Consider the following 6224-nt stretch of genomic DNA (forward strand, 5'->3'; position numbering starts at 1 on the left):
GTTTACTATATGGTTGGAATAATACTTAATTGTCTATTAAAAATAATTAAAACACGAACATCCTGTTACGGCTTTCCTTGCCCTATTTTTTATACTAAATTTTAATCCGCGGAGCCATTTGAATATTAAAAAAATAATTTCCATTTGTGCTTTATTTGTGTTTTATGTTCGCGTATTGCAACATTTATATCATCGCAAATAGACTTTTGCTGAAACAAGCTTTCTGTAAGTATGTATTATAAAATTGTGAGAAAAACACAAGTTTAAAAAACAAACCTGGCAATCGTTACATAAGATATTTCTATTAAACTCTATAGAGATGATTCTATTACTATAAAAAGTAGTCACCGAAGGTTATCGAAACACTCGCAGACAAAACAGAATGCGCGCGAACTCTGCTCAAAATAGAAAAGCAAGCGCATATTTTTCAATCATCATCGGCACGCGCAATTTCTATTCAAATTGCGATTCCTGACGCTCGCCTGACACGGAGTTTCGCGACAAAATCACCGTGCAGTTATACGATGCGTCAAACATTCGAGTTAAATATACTGACTCAAAGGCTATTCTGAACGGCGAAAGAGAAACACGCTTGAAATCGTCATTCGGTGTCATCGGGTTATCGGGCTGTGACCGTCAGTGTTTAAGTCAGCTTAAACACCGTGCGAGTTATTAGTTGCCCGGTTAGTTAAGAAGAATGCGCGCATTCTACACGATTCTCGCGCTCGTGATCCTCTCCGCGAGCCTCGCCGAATGTTGGTCTTTCTCGAACGTGGCGACGTCCATCGACAAACTGATACGGCCGCAAAATGATACATCAAAAGTTCTAAATGGGAGTGACGGCGCTATATCGACGGTATCCCCAGAGGTCACGGTACAAGGCAGAATAATATTCGTTCCACGAAGAAATAAAGTCCTCTGTCAACCGGGTCAGCAAGTCGATCGGCGTGGCAAGTGTAGAACAATATGGTGAAACAAAATGATATAAACAAGGTACATTTTAAATATAATATTGTCACAATTTTTTATTTTTAATTTGTGATATCATATAGATTCAATTTTTTTTCTTCAAACAAAGGGAAAAACGCCGTAATTGGTCAGGACTGGATTTTGCTTGTCCGAATAATATATATTAATTATTGAGTAACTTTTTACGTACAATTCTTTTGCCCTGGCAAACCACGTGCCGTTACTTTCGGACATAACGCAGTCTCAACCAAAGCCAGAACGATATAATCACACAATTAAATTGATATCAATTTAAATATATTAAAATATACACAAAAAATTCGGAATAAACGAATATGCGAAAAATACGGGACATATATATAGGATAGGATACTGATAATATAAAGGAACGGCGCGTGGTCTGCCAGGGCAAAAGAATTGTACATACGTAAAAAGTCGCTCAAGAATTAATATATTATTCGGACAAGCGAGATCCAGTCCTGACCGATTACGGGGTTTTCCCTTTGTTTGATTGTATATATATATATCTTACACGGTCGTATAATCTCATACTTATTTTTTCTTTATCAGTTTCTAAATATTTATTTTTCCGCTATCCATTAACTAGATAAATCGTAGTGCTGACGCGATTTCTTGTGAAAGAACAAGTAAAGAATATACAACATATTTTTAAATTAATTATTTCTCGAGAAAAACAAATTTAAGCGTAAAAGTAGTGTATTATCACGTGCGATAATCGTGCTCGGCAACAAAGATGGCTCGCTATCATCGATAGTGCCAGCGAGGATTATCGAGAAATGCTCATAGATGAAGCAAAACAAACTTTGGCTTAATAGATCTAAGATTTTAATTTAGAAATTACATCAACTGACCAAAACCATCGTCAAAATTAATAATGTCTCGATATTGATCTGAAAAAAGTGCTGTGTGAATCCGACAAACCAAGTTGGCTCACAGTTTTTCAATGTTCATATCGGTAAAGACGTTATATATTGCCAGTTACGGTCGGTTTAAATTTCTTTAATTGTTATTCTATTCACTAACAAAATAAAAATTTATTATTCTGTTTAATAGATCTCTTTCAAAAATTAATAATTTGATAGAAATTAATGCATTATTTTGCGTATCATATCCTATTACCCCTCCTATACGTACACGTGCCGTATATTATCATTTTCGAATTGTTCAACTCAATTGTTCAACAAGCGGGCAATTAAACTTTGCACCTTTCTTTAGCGGGTCAATGTCATATCGATGAATCGTCTAAGTAAAGTTCAAGTTTCAAGATTTCTCGGTATCGTAATCTCGAATCGATGAAAAATCCCGGACACGACGGACTGATAAAACTGCCGACTGTCTCGTCTTTAGCAATATTCCGCGTCGCGCAGATAAAGCAGCCTTTTAAGCCGGTTTAAGCGTACAAGGTCGATTTTAATTAGCCCGCTCGTCCGTTTCCGAGTGGTTTGTTTGCGTTCGTTTCGAGGAGAAGGCGGCGACGGCGGCGTCGGCGGTGCAGGCGGATAGAAATCAATCGTCGCCACAGTTCCTCGGCGGCTCAATCGCGCTCGCTGGCCTGGCGAGCATCGCGATACGATTTTCTTGTGGAAAATGTGAGATCCGAATCGGCCGGACGTGCCGAATCTGAGTTTCGTGTCGCTGACTAGCGTTATCCGACGCAATCACGCATCGCTCGCACGATGAAATTCAAAACGAGACGCTTCGGGTCGTGACTAACGAACTTTGTCATGGGCTGAAACGCTGATAATAATTCTGGGGACACGTGTTTCCGAGGCACGCAACAGTAGTACGCGACAAAGTGTCGTTAATCGCACTGTGACTGTGTCATATTTTATTCGAGGATAACTTTCTATATCATCGGCAAAATCTCTACATCGATATATAATCCCTCGAAGCCTCCTTGAAATGTGTCAAGATTACGCTTAATTACCTATTGCGCGTTACTTCTCGTCGAGTGATACATACGTTTGAAATCTCGAGAAGGTGATTAATATCAGGAAGAAAATTTATGCGCGGCAATCATCGCGCGAATCTTGAAATTAATTCCGTCAGATTGAAAATCGCGCGACGCGATCGCAGGATAAATTGCTTGAGAGACGAGTTCTGGACAGGCTTCAGTCGTTGATTGCGCGTTGTGTGCTACAGTCATACGCAACTATGAGGCTTTTATTAGCTATAACGTGCGCGATAGCGTTATTTTTCATCCTGTCGACGCGAAGCACGCGCGCGACCGACGCGAGTGTTTCGCGGGAGGAAAAACGTTTCCTGCGTTTCGATAGCTACAAAGTCGAAGCTGGATCAATAATTAATGTTCCTATACAATGTCCACCGGACAAGGTCAAAGTTGGAAATCGTTGTCGAAGCGTCTTTTAGGTAAGAATAAAACCAGAAACTCTTCACAAGCTAAAAAAAAAATTTATAATTGCATTGCCTTGTTTGCGCGCAACACACAAGCGATATTGTTTCTATTATTAAAATCTCAACATTAATTAAACGCAGACTTATTGCTAATCCGTACAATAATTAAATAATGATAGGAATAATATTTTTATAAATAATGTTATATATTATATAACAAACAATAAATGTGTTATTTACATGTTAAAATATATACCTATACATTATCCAATCATCTTTTTTATGTTATATACGCGTCCGTCAATAATTCCTACCATGCATAAATTGATTCCTATACGATGCACTGATGACGTCAAGCACGTTCGCGTTTATGTCTCGTTGATTGTGACGTGACGCAAACTTATAATTCCGATGAAGTATAACGCTTTAAAGTTGATTCTCTTTGCCGGAAGTAGCTACAACTCATCAACTATTTCAGTAGCCTACTCCATCAGATGCGCACACAATCGTCACCTCATATCGATCTCTTTTATACCCGCGTCAAACTTAAATATGCAATAAATTGCATTTATAGCGGCCATTTATTTATAGCGGCCATTCTCTATTTCCGTGTACACTGCATAGTTCTTACTTCCGACCATAGAGCGATGTGTAAAACCAGTATGTAAATCTACCTGCATGAAACAGGTAGATTGACAGAGTCGAACCGACAACTGACACGATCTTGGTTTTTTGTTACAGAATCTTTATAGATAATTGAACCATTCCTGTTTTTTGAAAGATGACGTCCCCGGAAGAAAACAAGAAGCTTAACAGGATTAAAAGTAAACAAGACTATTATTCTGATCGTCGGGAATAATTAATGGGAACCATGGATCTACGTTAGATGTACCTAATTAATTATATATGTAAGATCTGCAATTCACCAAATCATATTGGCAATAGTGGATTTCATTCGAAATGCAATTAATTAAGATGTAAAGACCACTAACTAAATTTTGCTGCGCATATTTATCTCCAGAAACAAAAAAAACAGACTATGATTTTATATTAGGCGCACAACAAATAAAACTGAAGTGGGAGTATATTACAGAGTATTAAATTTATACTAAAAAATGAATAGAGTATTTTATTGTCCATAAAACAAGCCACACTAATTGTTTCTCCTACTGAACACATATACGCACAAAAGTATATTCAAGATTACTAATTAGATATGTACAAATAATATTATACATATCTATAATATAATGATAAATGTACGAATAATACTACACAATAATTCATATAATTTAATTTTAAATAAATAATACGTAAAGCATATAAGATGAATAATTAAAATATTCTTATATATATGTATAAAAAAATAAATAAAGCATTTTAAATATATTTGTATATGTTTTTTCTTCTATCGCCCGTGTATTTCCTGAGCTGAGTCATGAAACGAGATTTATTGGCAATGTGCGAATTAAACCCGAATGTGCACGACGCACACAATTTATCGCGTTGCGGAAGTTACGAGCAAACGCTCGTGCGTAGGCAATCAGGATGTGATTTCGACCACTAATTAATGATGACGAAACGGAAAGGAGACAGGAAACCGCACTGTTAGGCCTAAGTTGTATATAAGTACACGTAACTAGTGTTATACGAGCCCAGTCCCAGTTATTAGCATTTGGATGTTGCAAGCGTACGCCGAAGAAGAAGGATAGAAACCTGACGCCAATCCGTCTAATTTCGTCTATATTTAATTTGAAATTCGAGAAAGTGATCGGGAGATTGAAGATCGTCTGCAATAATGGCACCCGCCCGTTTGATTCTACTAATTCTTGCGTCGATAATGTTAGTATTTGCGTGCGAGGGACGGCCACTGACTTTCCCTGTAAGAAACCGGGCACAGGTGAACTGTCCGGTGGGCTATAGACCTGTTCGTAACGGAGGATGCAGAAAGATTTCAATTACTTAAAATACAACTTTCTCCCTTGCACAAGGTAAATATTCCAACAATCTTTTTGGAGTAACAAACACATATTTATTATTTTCTTAAATTATTTCTTATTCTGAGAGAGAAATATATCCTACTTTGCATACTGTATAGAAGTAAAACTGTTTGAGATAAATAATTTTTAATTACTCTGTTGCACAAATTAAAGTAAACCGATTATAATGACAAAATATATATTTGTTTTTCTTTGATTATAGAATAATGCAAACAATGTCGCAGGATATTCTTTCCCGGAGGTGTCATATTGGCAACGAAAACGATAATTATTTTGTTTCTGGTATCCAATCTTTTGATGTGACCTCAAACCATTCAGTAATATGCATTGCGCGTAGAAGAGATCACTTTAATAAAATTTGGCGATCATCGCCCATCAGAAATGCAGTATGCTTTTGTAACTAATATGAATCACATAAATATTCTATGTATACTATCATTTTAATAGATAAATAACGTCAGAAAAAGTAATTTCTTCCTATCAATCACTTTCTCTCCCTCTCTCTCTCTCTCTCTCTCTTTTCTCGTATTTAAAATCTTTATTAAATCTAGATGTGAGTAAATAAAATATAGGTAATCAACAAGAAATATCTCATTGTAATAGCGTTATATATTAGGTATGGACCTTTGATCGCATATAAAGCTAGGAGTCTAATCAACCGAATTTTAAAGTATTATAACTTTTTATTTTTTCAATTACGACGAAATATATCAAGCATCGTGAGATACGTCATAGTTTGAAAAGTATAATGCGCACGTAAAGATAATCATCACAATTTTTATTACTATCGTTACACAATATATAAATATGTAAAATCACAATATTTAATGTTTTACACATCGTATAGCAGATGTATTAAAAGCAAACATTACACGATTC

The 6224-nt window shown here is 36.2% G+C and overlaps 1 long non-coding RNA gene across 1 annotated transcript; it reads left to right on the forward strand.

Moving 5' to 3' along the window:
• The first annotated feature begins 500 nt into the window (after positions 1-500).
• Positions 501-5815, forward strand: LOC143900931 (uncharacterized). The gene is made up of 3 exons (XR_013257915.1): positions 501-993; positions 4087-5336; positions 5548-5815. It is a non-coding gene; the product is annotated as an uncharacterized LOC143900931 (long non-coding RNA).
• The last annotated feature ends 409 nt before the right edge of the window (positions 5816-6224 follow it).

This window comes from Temnothorax americanus, unplaced genomic scaffold, assembly GCF_048541705.1.
Source record: "Temnothorax americanus isolate GAGA-0224 unplaced genomic scaffold, ASM4854170v1 Scaffold31, whole genome shotgun sequence".
Classification (NCBI taxonomy): domain Eukaryota; kingdom Metazoa; phylum Arthropoda; class Insecta; order Hymenoptera; family Formicidae; genus Temnothorax; species Temnothorax americanus.